The sequence below is a fragment of the Lepisosteus oculatus genome, chromosome 3, assembly GCF_040954835.1.
Source record: "Lepisosteus oculatus isolate fLepOcu1 chromosome 3, fLepOcu1.hap2, whole genome shotgun sequence".
In the NCBI taxonomy this organism is placed as follows: Eukaryota; Metazoa; Chordata; class Actinopteri; order Semionotiformes; family Lepisosteidae; genus Lepisosteus; species Lepisosteus oculatus.
The window spans coordinates 27,177,296-27,193,073 of NC_090698.1; the positions used below are offsets into that span (position 1 = coordinate 27,177,296).

A 15,778-nucleotide genomic window follows, 5' to 3' on the forward strand; every position below is an offset into this window, starting at 1 on the left:
GTTTTTAAACTTCTTACAGATAATGGAAAAATACAGGAGTACCAAAAACTCAGTGATTCCTGCAAAATGCCAACATGATGACTGTAAAGGGGGCCTAGGAGGTTAATTATTAACTAGAGATAATCATAAGAAAATTATATAATGATTTTCTCATTCTGAGGAAGATAACAACTCACACACCACTTTCTGTTAAAATAGCCAGAATGCTGTTTCAGAACAATTTTTTTATTGTTAGGAATTTGGGGAAGGAATAATATCATTAACAGAAAGCCTTACTAAAAGTCAACTAACCCTCAGTGAATCCATCTTTAAAACAATATATTTATATTTAGAAAAGACCATTAGTTTCATATCCAGACTTTCTGAATGTATAGTTGTGACGGTGTAGAGATAGACGGTGTGCTATAATTGTAGATGCACAAGGGTCTGTTTTAAAAGAAAAGAAACATGACAAATGTGGAGTGCAATGTAAAACTAGATTTAAAGTGTAATCTGCCAGTGAACAGGGGATTATAAAAATATCTGTTGTACATCATCCCATGAAAGAGGGCTGAAATATCTATTACACTCCTAGCTAGGTCAGGGGCATTGCATAGTATTACTGTATGTTTTACCCATGAAAGACATTTTAAAAAGTCACATCACAAATCAGTACAGAGCGTGCCTCCACTATACCAGCCCAAATTAATGCATATTTAGGGTAAATACTGTTAAAAATGTGTGCCAAGATATCTGCATAGATTTATGTGCACAATAACATAATACATATCTTAAAGAAGACTAGAATCTCTGCTTGTTATTATTGCATCATAGTGCATTGCTGGTTCCCAGAAACACGTGTCAACACAGCAATGAAGAAATTAAAGTGGACTAAAAGATAAGTTCAGAAAATGAGATTCATTATTTCATAGGGATTGTCAGCATGAAGTAAATGGCACTCCATTTATCTCTTCAGAACCATTTAAAAAAAAAGCTTTCTTACAAGGTTACAGTAAAAAAGCATGTAATTTTGTGAATTTTAATCAATTAGCTTCAGTAATTGTGCACACAATCTCCAGAATTTCAAACTCCATTATCTCACAGCTCTACCTCCCACTGTTTGCATTAGACTTCTTGATATAACACAGTTAAAGTCTTTAAAATGTAATGGAATTGATGGCATTCTAACAGAAGAGTAAGCACCACTGATGGCAGAGTATTATATAATTTTAAAGCAAGGAGGCTGTCTTATAATCAAGCCTGATTTTACTATTATAAAACTGTATCTGATAACAGATGCACAGCACTAAAGGACAAATTAGGAGCTAACCAAAGAAAAAAACTAATAACAAACCCAATTATATTTCAGTAATTTCCTATTGTATTAGTACAGTATATTGCACATTTACAACAGTCATTTCTCACTGCCTCATTCCATTTAGTTATGCTTATTTTTCAAGCTAGAGGTTTTTAAAGTATTGGTACAGCAGGAAATCTATTATTTTCTTCATCTTAAATGAACCATTCTTGCATTTTTGTGCCTGAACAGAACATAATTATTCATGAGCTATAAAATAACAATCTATTAAAATCATATTATTCGTTAAAGGTCAGGCAGATTCACAGTGGTCTTTCAGGGAATTTCTAGATGAGATTCTACGCCCATTAAGTTACTCATAACTGAGTGACTGTGATGGGCTATACCTAGTTTAGGATCTCCATATTGCCTCTATGTCAATATATCTACAGTATATATCTACAGTATATATATCTATTAAAATACCAAGGTATTGCTGAATGTGACGTTATTGACAATCACATATTCTGATTTATAAAACAAAAGCAGCTGGGAATGACAGTTCATACTGAAAGATGCTCATATCATTAAACATCCAACATAAAAAAATAAATGTAGTTTAGTGCAGCTATGAAGCTATTGCTTAGGAGTGTCTTTGTTACAACTCGGACCTTTTGGCAAATCATAAAGAAAAGCAGGGCATCACTGTACACATGAGAAATGTGTTATTTAGAATGACAGAATCCTACATTTACAGTAGATGTACCATCCAAAAAAAGATTTTTAAACAGTGTGGAATTTTTAAACAACTGTGGAAGAAACACAGTTTATTAGAACAGGTAAAATTATGCTGAACATTTAAAATGAATTATATTGAACATTTAAATGCTATGGAATTACATGCTCATTACATTATTGTTGCCTCTTGGCAAAATAGCAAAACAAGTGTATTTGCAGATTTGTTAAACCTGCAGATTTTTCATTAATGTTGTCTTAGATAGGACAGCAAAGTGGTTTCGTTTTTAGGATGTCGCTTTGACTTTTATAATTAATTGACCTCATGGTTATTTTCTTTGGATTCGGTAGGTCTCAAGTCCTACATTAAACTACAAGGAATGTATTCAAATAATATTAAAGTTTCTGTTCCAGTAATAAAAATACTAGCACCATTTTGCAAAAAAAGGTTGCTTTGCAAAAAAAGCTGAAATACAAGCTGATTTATCATCCTCAAAAATATTGATACAAAATTTATTACAGGTGGAATCTATTGACCCCATTGTTTCGGGCTTAGCCAAAAAAAAGAAGTCGCTATTTCTTGGAAATGAAAGCAGCACAAACACTACTTTCAATAGCACAAACCAACACAATTGGAGCACTAAAAATGTGGTGGGTTTCATCATATGTGCTGTTTATAGGAGTGCAAACTTCACAGAACTATTATTCATCCACAAAAAGAGCAATTAGGAGGAGCCTTTTAAAGACAGCTTTGGAGCAGCTTGTCAGATATTCAAGCAATGTTCATCCACGTGATAAAATGTGGTATTTATAGGAAGTTTTAGAAAGCCAAAGTGACACATTCATGTTAAACACAGCGACACTAATCTACATCACTGCATGGGGGCTGATAGCATCATTTGTTGGATTGCAAATTGAAAAATGTCAATATCCTCATTGTTCTTAACATTGACAATAGAATGAGACTTTGCAATAACAAAAAATGTAATTAGCATTTAATATAATGTTCTCTATGAAGAAGGATACTAAATACAAAACTGAATGTTATGACTCACAAGAGATTAATGTAGCCTTGAGCAAGTTAATATGAGATGATTCGGCTTCACGCCCATAAATTGGCATTTTTATTCCTGTCTATATTAAACTTACAGCACTATAATATTTGACACTAAACAACTACAATGAGACAGACAAATGAAAGTGGAATAATGCAGCTATCCTGCTACTCAACAAGAACCCAAAGAGTTTTAAAATGGATTAAATATAATTCTTACCTGAGATTTAAAAATGTTAACAGAAAATGGCCAAACAAATTATATCATTCCAGATTAATTGCATCAAACATAATAAGCTTTTTTTCAATGTGAAGCGAGGATCTCTTTAATGTTTTTTTGTGCGGAAATTGTTTTTAAAAATACATTCTAAATTTGTCAGTGTCTCATTAAACAGAATACTATTTCACATTAGCAATATTTGATTAGAACTTTTCATTTAAATGTATAGATTCAATTTGTTTTCAGCTGAACTGCAATTATTTCATGTTAGACAAATATTCTCCTGATCAATAAGAATATCCAATTTTTAAAATGATTCATTAAATACACCTTAAAGCCTTTAATCTTTCACTTGGATTAAGTCTATCCTATTCAGTACCCTATTCACATCTGTTACTGCCCTGTGTACAAAAAAAAATGTTTTGCCTTTAAAAACTGACATGATTTTGAAAATACAACAATTCAACTTCACACTAACCTGTAGAGGATGAGATGAGGGTTGTATAAGACCAATTTAAAAATGGCATGAAGGCCATGATATTGCTTTTAATCTGATATCTACTGTTAAGATCGCACAATTACTCATTCATTCAGTTTTCTACTCAGAATTGCTCATAAAAATGAGGATGTGAAGGAATTTCCATCCTAGGTGTATTTTATGTTTCATTTGTGGAGACCAAATATATTTGATTACTTAAGACAGAACAAAGTCAGGATTACAGGTTAACTTGTTATAAAAAATCTAATCAAGGATCTCTCACACACATTAAATTTTCCCTGTTTCCAAGAAGTCCTGTCCCAGAAACTGCACAGTCTCAAATACATTCCTCATCCTAATGTGCAGGGCTTGGTTTAATGCAGTTCAAAATAGTTCACCACATCCACTTTTTTAAGGTTAAACTGGCTAGAATTTTCCCAAACCCAATTCTAAGTGTGAAAAGGCAAGCAGGCCCCTGCTACTCTCTTCCACATGTGCTGCTATTATTCAAAGTGGCCCAATTTCTCCACCTTGAAAAAATAAAGTTTTCTCCCCAAGGCCCAACTGCAAAAGTTTATTCCGCCTGGCAGCCCTTCTTAAACTCCTTTAAGACCTTGCAGTTTGACCCAGACGTTCATAAGACCTAGAAGACTGTGGCTTCCCTCTTTTGAACTTTCACTCCTGTTTTTCTTTTCCCTTTGGCTTCTCTTTCCTTCTCTTTCTTCGCCATTATTTCTATTTTCATATTAATGTTGGATTTATACAGTTTGTTTAGGTAAAATGACATTCGTGCTCACATTTGTTCGTTATTGCGTGTGGTTCTACGCAATGAAATCTTGTCTTCTCTGAAAATCCAATGAACAAACTGAACGTAAAGAAGTCCTGTCGAAAACGGAAATAAAAGGGTTCTCTGAAAAAAAGACAAAGAGCATTCCATGTGGTAAGTGACGGATGGAGAGTGTGTTATTTTCAGCAGTGGTACAGTTTTGTGTACACAGCCGTTTTGCAGCTAAGAAGCAAACATTCCAAACATAGCCAGGAAAACACATGAAAATAATGGAGGCAAATGTGTAACATAAGAAAGGTGAAAACCAAGAAGAGGCCATTGCCCCATTTCATCCATTTGGTGATTCGTAATGAATTGACCCAACAATCTCAATCATCCCTTAACCCAAGGCATAAAGAGGTGCCTCTTATTTTCAAGTCTTAGCAGTGTCGTAGTTTTCACTCGTGCAGCCCCGTACATGTTTCACCATTGATTCTGATTGAGTCTTTGGGGTGGACTTTGTTAATGCCTTTGGTGATTCTGGTCTCCAGGTCTCCTTCTTGGCCTTTCCATTTACAACAAAAAAGTTTAATTACTTTTAATGTGTCAGTGTAGGGCAATCCTTTAAACCACAGAACATTTCTGGTTAATTTCTCTGGATTTTTCAGAGCAGCGAAATCTTTTTTTGTAATGTGACCAAAATTGAACAGAATTCGACATGAATTGTAACTGGTGCATTTTACAATTTTATCATAACACACCTTGATTTAAACGAGACGTTTCTATTACGACACATTATAATACAGTCATTAGATTCTTGTTTAACTTTTATTGCTTCCCCACATTGTCTAGAAGGTCTAGAAGATATAAACGGATGCAATATAAAAGCAAAGTTTTTTTTCCCCAAGTAATGTCTGCATGTTTGGTGTTTCCAAGTTTGTATTTATACACTCGCAGTGTTTGTTAATCCTCCTATTTTGTTATCGTCTGCCAGCTTGACTAGTGTATTAACTATACAGGAATGATGGGTATTGATATAAATTAGGTTTATTAATTTAATTAGACCACCTCAATCTTAGCATTTATCCCTTATCTGTACCATCTGTTTTCTATTAACCAACTCTCCATGCAAACACAGACATTTCTCCCAATGCCTTCCTGCAATTTGAAAATTAATCTTTTATGAGGATTTTTATTGAAACCTTCAAAAATTCTAAATACACTATATTATAAGCTCTCTATCTGCATATTTTTCATACTTCCACAGCCTTTACCATAAAGCAGTGCCTCATGTGGTTTTATATTATAAGTAGTTAGTGGTGTAGAAGTTTCCATGTACAGTATGTCATGTGGTGTGTGCTATTAAATACACCACATCATATGATCTTTGTTTATCTGTTACTGTTTTTACTTGTTGAGGGAACTCTAGTCATCCCATCAATACTGCATGTTCAAATGTACTTAGCTAACTGCTGAAGATATTTGGAGATTTCACAATATAAAAGCCTTGAAAGGAAATAGGATTCAGTTTTTTATAAGGTGAAGATAAGTACTGCACTTTAACAATGCTTTAAACTTGTAAGTGTATTCAGCAAGTGCACAGCTGAAAGCCGTTTGAACCACAAGGAAGCTCACATGATGGGGAAATTAGAAAAGGATGTCAAACCCACTGTTAGCAGCAAAAGTTCCCTTTACTGCATTTTAATTTTAAATTCTTGTATACTGAGATCAAGAGACTACTTTGTTTGTTCTTTCAGACTTGAAAATTACTCTGGTGGACCACATGTAGACAGCTTAGCCGGGGGGATTGTGGGAAGGACTTGCAAACCCACTGTCAGCAGAAAGTGACTCCAAAATGTGAAAGAATTGACTTTTTATTTTTAAATTGCAACATAATTTAACAGGAGGTCTAAGTTGTAAGTAATCAAACACAACTTTCTGATGTGGTCCTGGACTCACCTCCAGCACAAATGACGTAGCTAGTTTTAGCCCCACTTCAAAGTGTCGTACTGTATAGCCTGGACTCTTAGCCAGATTTAATGCAGAATAAGCAAGGCGAGACCATCTGAGCCATGAGTCAGTAAGCCAAAAACCAAAAAAAAATCACTTATAGCAAATCTGCTTTTTACTCTCTCACTTCTGTATCTGCTCTGTTGGAAAATGTTATGCAGCAACGGTCAGGAAGATTATGGGTAGATTCAACCTATTAACTCTCTACCTCCCACATTTCAACACACCCTGCAGCTATGATAGATCTGCATATCATTCTGTGGCTTTTGATGTTTATGGAGACATTTTAGCACTCTTCTTTCCATGAGATATGAAAAGTTAAATGCAATGTCCAGTAAACTGTAGTACAATGAAGAGTAGAAACAGAAAAATCTGTAAACGACAAAAACCTGGTTCTGAATTTCTAAATCTGCTACACGTCTCTGGGTTTCATGGGTAAAGAAACAGGCAGTACTAGATAATTATGTTATCTATCCTAGAGGAATGAAGGAAAAGCTGAAAAGCAGGGGGCCAAAAACAGATTCCTTTATGACACCACAAACATCATGGCTCCGAGCAAACCATTGCACTGCCAATGAGACAGCCTGAAAGCACAAAAACAAAAAATAATGTATTCAGGGGGACAGTGATTTTTAGTCTAGAAGGCCTAACAGCCAATGCAGTAAGAAGCTGCTATTGTACACAGGTTTCAACAACTAAAGGGAGTGTCACTGTCAGCTTTAAACATTGATTTTATTCATGACTGAGAGTCACAAATAATTTGGAACTATTTTCTTATACTCATTCAAATGTGTATGAGGGGATCAGAATTCCGTTGCAATGCTTAACCCTCATTTTTCTTGTTCTGAAGTTTTAACTCATGTTAAATCATGGAAGTTTTACAAAATGTCTACAATTGTTTTAAGGAAAACAGTAATAAAACTATCCAGTGGTAATTCTTGGAGAGCTTGCAAACCAGTGGTACCTACTATATAAATCTTCAGCAAGATTTCGTGTTAAAGTCTCAGAACGTTTTGGAGGCTGTATTTCCTCGGAAATGAATGAAGAGCATTCTAAATCCACATGCACAGATAACATAATGTAGCAATGAAAATCAATAAAAGGAGTGAATTCATCCATCAGACTAAGTATTTAAATATAACACTTTTATGGCGTCTTTAGTGAGACAAGTTATAGAACAAGGACCTTGTTGGTTCATTATTTAAGATTATTTAAGAATTTAAATTCTCTACCCATGTAAACACGTGTGAAATACACACCCACAGTCAAGACAAACTATGTTGATCAATTTTATTCCACATAGAAATAAGTGAAAGAAATGAATCAGCCAATACAGAAAAATCTCCAGCACACTTTCTCTTCTCCCAGGTGGTTTCCGAAGATAATAGCGAAACAGATTAAATATGCCATATTCACTGTCCAGACTGCCCTAAAAAGCTTTAAAGACACCAAATCCCATAAAAGCAAAAGCTGTAGGGGTTTAGAAAGGTTCATCACAGCCTTGCACAACAGACTGAAAAAAACATTACATGGCTCTCAAGAGAATTACAAGAAGGTTCTGAAAGTAACTAGTTACTATAGCTATAACATCTAGAGGGACATTAAATGAAGATGGATTTTTTAAAAATATCCTTCCCTTCTGAAACCAGCTTCAAGAAATGGTAAGCATGGGTAAAAAAGGTAGAAAACATGGTGGTTCATAAGGATTGGGCAAAGCTGTGGAATTATGAGGTTCTACAAAAGGAATTATGAGGTTGTTAAACAGAACCTACAGGTGAGGTTTCATGCCATAATGTTTCTGTAAACAATTTCAAAGGTTGGTGTATTACATGCTTTCTAAATGTGTAGTGCAATAATTAAATGTCTATGATATTATACATACTGTATTGCACTAAATGTACTGTATAGTGCAATAAGAGCACTATGTAAAATATCATAGGTTATAACAATGGTTTGTAAGAAAACAGGTAACCCTTCTTTCTATGGGCCTCCCAATCCAACTTATGCCAATGATTATGCCAACTCTGTGCCTACCACATAGAACAGGACACCGTGAAAGACCACACCCTAGATGAGACACCAGTACACATACATCAGCTTTAATAGCAGGGCTGGGCAGTTCATTCCCACAGCTACTGTATGTGCGTTAAGAAGGGCCATCTGTTCTCCATTTTAAATGTTTCTGTTTGTTTCATGTCGTTTCAGGTTTCTCTGTTGATGCCCTTGAGGATCAACCCTCGAATGAGGTTTCCAAATTGTCTTCTTTGCAATAGACTTGAAGCTTCTGTTCTTCTAGCCCATGAGTTTAGGACATTTCTTTGCACTTTAGACTATACCTGATTGCTCTTGTGTGGTCTGATTCCAGAGTAGCAGCATTGTTCTAATATTGTGGTGATTCAAATTAAACACAATATTCTAAATGGGTCTAATTAATGCTTTTTTATATTATTTTAATGGGGCATCCTTTGATTTAAATAATATGTGTTAAACTATACATCCTAACATTCTATATATCTTTACTGTTTATCCCTATGGTCCAGAAGATGAAAATGATGTTTCAACATAAACACCTAAGCCTTTCTCACAAATAACTTCCACAGCCTCTGTGTTTCTCAGTTTAAATTTGAATGCAGCACTCTACATTTGTCAATATTAAATGCTATCTTCCAGGTTGCCCATTCTTGAACTGCAACCGATGTCTTTTTGATTTTCCTACAATGTTTGCTAATGCTGGTAATTTAGTTCTATGTTTCAAGTAGAATATATTCAAATCATCTTGTCACCCATTCTCTCCTGACTGCACATTTTTCTATTCCACTCCATTCCATTCCATTATTCCTGAAATTATTGCTTATCCTGTTTCTCTACCTGTACAGTTTCAAATCAGGCTTCAAAGCTAGAGTAGCCATATGGCTTTGTGTTCGAGAATTCAATTTGTATTCGGAATAAAAATATTCGTTACATGTTTACATTCCTTTCCATACAGAATATTTTCATTCTATACACATCCAATATAAGGTTGCAGGGGAGACAAAGCCCAGCCCAGCAAGCAACAGGAGCAAGGCAGGATACACCCTAGACATGACACCAGTGCATCAAAAGACACACTCACACCAGGGCCAATTCTCCCACAAGCCATTTAAACAACCAGAACCTTAAGAAAACTAACACAAACACAGGGAGAACATACAAACTTCATGCAGATAGCACCCCAGGGCTAGATTTGAACCCATTACTCCAGAACTGCAAGGCAGCAGTGCTAACCACTGCATCACTGGTCTGCCGATGCACAGCATCTCTTCGTATGAAATTAGTTTTTCGGTTTAATACTTCAGAACAAGGCAGTCTGAACTGAAGATACAGCAAATTACACTGAGTCTAAAACTATCCTTCCCATCATGGGTATCTGACATGTTAAATTGTCAGATTGTGTGCCTCATCATTGTAGATAAGCAATAGTTAATACTACTTAGTAGTAACTAGTTATAGCAATTGCACAACATTTCATTATATGTGAAATATAGTCATTACAGTCTCAGTTTCTATTCTGTTTAAAACAACTTAACATCGTGATTTATGATCATCTGCATGTGTGCAGTAACAAACATGACGAATAATGTCTACATTATTAAAACAACACCAGATTTGATATTTCTTCTTGGTGGTAAAGCATCAGTATATTGTACTTTACAATTCTTACATATACTTGAGTTTAGTTTTCAACTTTGACATTCTTCAAAGGGCTGCAATCACTGCTATGACATGAAATTAGGTTTTTCCTCTTTTTCAATATACAGATACATTGGATATTAGAAAAATAGGGATCCTTACTGATGGACAAGATTTAGAAAATAAGTTTTACTTTATTATTTGCTGTGCTGTACACAAACAAAGAGAACGGATACTGTGAATGTTGTTTTCCATACTTAAGAAAACATATAACCAAATATCTAGATAGAAAAACAAAAGAAACAGATAGAACGTTTTTGTGCTGTAAGCCTGTATGAAAGGTAATTCTGTACCTTACATAATTACAGCTCAGCCTTAATAGGATTACTCAGCTTCTGTTAATGTCTTATGATCTTTCAGTGTTTCAAATTAAGGCTTGCAACAAGAAGAAATCCTTGCTAACAGTAGCATTAGACTTCTGAGCACTCAAAATCCAATGTGTAATTTTTCACAGTCATACTTTCAGCCTCTTTTAAGGATGAAGGCAAAACACACCAAGCCAAGGACAGAAAGACCTGTTCCTCACTCCGTCATGAGTCGTGTGCTTTCTGATTTAGTCACTGACGTCTGCTAAACATTTTATTTAGCTTGTATCTTGGATCAGACAATAGTTCGGCAAATAATTTTGTCAAGAGTACAGTCAAAAAGGGGTTACCGCTGAGAAGAGGCACTTATCATTGAAGCTGATCCTAGGAATATAGCAGAAGAGCTTTAGGGGTGAGGATGGTGTACCAAAGAAAGCAGGGGTTTGACAGATTATTGTAAATGCTAAAACTAAAAAAAAAAATATTTATTAGATAGAATTATGGCCTCTTAAAGCAAAACACATTGATGTGAGATGTCCATCCATGCATCCTTTTTCTAACTGTTTCCCTCAATTCAGGGTTGCAGGGGACCTGGAACCTATCCCTGCGAGCACCAGGTGCAAAGCAAGATGACAGGACTCCTGGTCATCAGAGGGGAATCATGTGAAATTTAGAGAACTGTATTATTTAATTCCTGATTCCTGATTATACTAGCTGAAAACAAGATGAGTGCTGAATGGAAGCCATTTGATAAGGTGATTTGCATTTGTATTTATAAAATGTTTTATATGGTCAGTGTCGTAGTGCAGCCTGTATCCTGGGGAGTCCCCATTCTCTCACTCATCTCACTTTTGGAACATTGAGACATTTGGAACCCCCCTTTTTTATTAGGCATCACCCTGAGAGTATGAACAAGAGCAAAGAAGTGAAGGGAGGAATGCAAAGTGAACACACAGGCAACTGGTAGAAATGTGATATTGATGTGACATTTATACATACTGTATTTAGGAGGAAGTGGAGAAAATCCCCTAAAATATTATTTAAAACTGCATTCTCTAGGAATAACAACACCCAAACCTTGGGAGTATTGAAAGGTTTATTTAGTGTTTTACCCACAGTAAATTTGCTTCAACCCGCTCGGCTGAGGGCTAACCTCCTGGCCATAGGACAAGGAGGCTGAGACCCGCATGCGGAGTGAACAGCAGCAGCAAAGATGGAGATGGGGTGGAGGTGGGATCCAAAATATGGGTGCAAGGGAGAGGAGGGGATCACACATACTGTATTACTGTATTTAGAGTTTTGTTTGTGTGATGAAGTGACGGCAGGAATGATTACAAATTACTGACTGCTGAGCTTGACTGAACCTGGCTGTTGTCACCCTTCCTGAGCTTTAGTTATAAATTCCATTTAAATCCAGGACGTATCCTGAACTTTGTTTACAAGTCTGGAGTGGATCGTGTGGGAGAGGGACCCCAACAGCAGTTCAAGACGAAGGGGTGTGGAGGATTTTTCACAGCTGCTGGTGGTGGTGCAGTCCTGCTTACAAAACATACAATATTAGGTATACAGTAGGTCATAATTAGTCCTTTGATAACTACTGCAACGTCTGGCTCTTAAGTAATTCAGGTCTTTTGTGTGAGACCTCACTCAATGGGTTAACCTCACTTCATGTTTTTTTTTAAGAGTCCAAAAGGAGAACAGTAGTAGCAAAGAAGTATAAGAATATATATTTTCATAAGTATGTAACTTCATCCAACAAATAAAGACGAAAGTGTGCAATTCACTAAATTCAACTCAATGAACAGCATGGAATTATGGAGCGGTATCGGTCCATTTCAATAAGGGTTATTTCATTAAGTTTGCTTAGGCAAACAAAAAGCCACATTCAGCTCATAAACACTCCTTCCAAAGCTCCTTACTACAGCATTTATGACTCATATCCAATGAAGCAATTGTTTGAAAAAAAGGATTTGGAGTCACAGTATTTATTTTAGCCATGTTCAAAGAATGGACAAAATCTACAATAGTTTTCTTCACAGGTCAGATCCCACAATCATTACAATTAGTTTATTGTGGCTTGGAAGCACTACAAAACACAATTACTTCACAAGTAAAAGTGCATTTTAAAAGAGGACCTTAAATTCATAGTAGATATAAAAAAAATATTTTTGTTTAAGTAAGACCTTATCAGTCAATCAGAAAAAGAAGACTGTTTACAATCAAGTCAGTTTAATCGAAATGTCTGTGCTGGTAAAAGGAGGAGAAAATGTTATAAGAATACTGTAATTAACAATTATGAATCAATGCATGTTTGTCATTTTTTTAAACTTCCTTTCTAACAAAGTATATCCCTGTTAATGTTTCTATACCTTGAGGCACAAACATTCTGACATAGAAGGCTTCTCAGGGTTAGAGGATTATTTCATAAGATAAAATAATCATGCAGCTGTTAAGAATACTCTTTTATTATTCATTATCTTGAATATGGAAAGAAGACACACATATTTAGATTATTATTAGATTATGTATTGCTGGAAGCAGAAAGCATGTGGTTGGATCAAGGGTTACTCGAATTATCGGTTCTACAGAGAATGTTCCCAAACATGAATTTACATAGATAATTTAAAAAGAGGACAGAATTTATGTCTGGTACATTTGTTTTGCACTGTTCCTTATACAGTATTATTTATTGTAACGTACCTCTCATTACAATGGCTTAAAAAGGAACTCAAATCTCTCCTTTCAGGTGCTTTTTTCTCTCTCAAATGATTCCCATGCATACACGTAATGAAGGATTTTCTGGAGATAGAAAGTCATTGCCTTTTACATCATTTAGAAGATGAGTCGTTTAAGCATGTCCCGGTGTACAATTGTCTGGAAGGTTAGACCCAGCATGGCTGTGCTCTAGCTGTTTTCCATTAAACACGGGCAATGGTTGGTCCTCCTTTCCACCAGACAGATTAGACTCACAATATCTGTCAAAAAAATGTGTCATTGCCCACACAGTCAAACAAAGATCATTCATACAAAACAAATTAGTACTCTCACTTTTCAACAAGAATGGGATTTTATAGCAGCTTTGCCTAAAAGACAGATGATCCACTTGATAGACTGTCTGTAGTAGATAATCAGAAAAATAATAAGACTTTGGCACCTATAGCAACCTTCTAATAGAAACTGTTAGCTGAACGTAAAACTCTGCATCTATATTACACAAATGCATTCTCACTGCAGCCAAATGTGATAAGCAAAATGCATATACAGTATATATCCATTTGCAGGAATGCATTTGAACCTCGCAGTGCGCAGGAGAAAAAAAAACACAGGTACCATTTCACGATTTTACAAGCATTATTGAATTTCTATACTACACCAATATTATACCCTTATTTCTAGAAATACTTCCCAAGACCACTGCATAGGGAATGAACTGTTCTGTAAAAGCCTCGAAGCAGTACATGTAAAATAGCTCGTAAATTAATTATGTTTTGTTCCACTTATCAATGTTGTATAACTCAGAAGGCATAATGAATGGTACCTCAGGGAAGACCAGCAGTACAGACATTATATTATATATTGTGATACATATGCCATCTTTACAACGTGTAATGTTTAAGTGTCCAAAAATCCTGAATTTGTCACTAAAAGCTGCAGAAAAATTAAAAGAATTGATATACTGTAGATACGAAAACCTTGCTGTAAAAAACAAAAATTAACTAATGAAAGCAGATTCACTCAACTAGTGTTTCTTGATAAATCTCACCTGTTCCTCTCAGTGTTTTTATTTAAATACTGTATGGTATGTCTCTTATCAAAAATGTTCCCCCATTGGTTTCAAGACACTAACAAGTAATTCTGTAGGGAAAACAAAAGAAGGTCATGGAAATTGAATGGGCTGGAGCCATTACTGGTATGTAAAAAAACAGGAAGGAACATTGATATAAATATTTAAAGCCTTCACAGAAGAAGCTGATAGACTTCCATCTTTCAGAAAAAAAGGCAGAGAGTACATTTATCTTGTTTGGTGGCCTACTTCTATACTATTAAAAATGTGTTTTTTATAACTCCATGTCTGATGTTATAAAAACTCATTTTACTTTCTGTAATGTCTGCTTCATAGCAGTTGCTTGTGACACTGGCATTCTCCTGAAAAATAAGACACTATTTCAATCGACTGCCCAAGTGATAAGATATATTCAGAAAGTGTGTGCATACATACAGTACGTATATTTACTCTATTAGCTAATAATCCAATAGCAAATGTTTTTTTAAATAATCATATTGAAAATAGTTCAGGTGGGTAGGTGTGTCAGCATGCGTAGGCTGCAAAGGAACAAGTAATAGGTTTATTCCATGCTGAAAAAAGAAGAAAGAGAACACAGCTTTTCGGCCGTGGAGCCTTCTTCAGGTGTGAATATTGAAAATATACTTATTTACATTAAAACCCTCCTTCGAAATCCATGCATTTGTTAGATGTCAGCACTGTTTAAGTCAAAACTCATACCTGACATAAATCATACAGTATTCCAAGCCCACTGTTAACTCTCCACTAACCAGATGGAAGATGCTTCTAGCAATCAGAGAGATCCTATGATGTGACAAGTTTGTTTCAGAATTGTTTTATTGACTCCAAATGAGAATAGGACATATCTGAATTTGGTGTCCAGTGAAAGACAGAAAACTTTAAGATAATAACACCCACCTACAATCAGATCATTCAATTATTACAAAAATTGCAAACATAAAATAACACCTTCAGTATATGGGTGTGACCATAAAACCTTACAAAGAAAATATACGACACTCCTCAAAGCAACACCACACACAATAAAAGAAATGACTTTTCTTTAACCTACAGTTGTCTTCGGTTTGATATCAGATTTGCATGTTTATTGGAAGGTTAGCCTGCTATCAGCTGTGAATTGCAGATATGCCGAGTTAAACTGCTCTTGAAATTGCTTTATCACATCTTTTTGTGCGCCCATCAAAATCATACTGTTATCACAAAACTCTCCTTTAGAAACGTTTTAGAACAATTAATCCACTCTAATGGTACCTAATTTGATAGATAAGACTATAATTGAAGTGCAGAATTAATCTTGTTTGATTTAATGAATTAGTATTTAAACAGAACTAAAATGAGTGTTTAAATAAAATATATCCTTTGTACATTCAATTTTGGATTTTAAAACATTGTAAATACCT

At 35.2% G+C, this 15,778-nt stretch overlaps 1 protein-coding gene across 4 annotated transcripts in view; it reads right to left on the bottom strand.

Annotated features, from left to right (window-relative positions):
* The window catches only part of nrg1 (neuregulin 1), a 249,483-nt gene that overhangs the window by 231,151 nt on the left and 2,554 nt on the right, over positions 1–15,778 (bottom strand). The window lies entirely within an intron of this gene.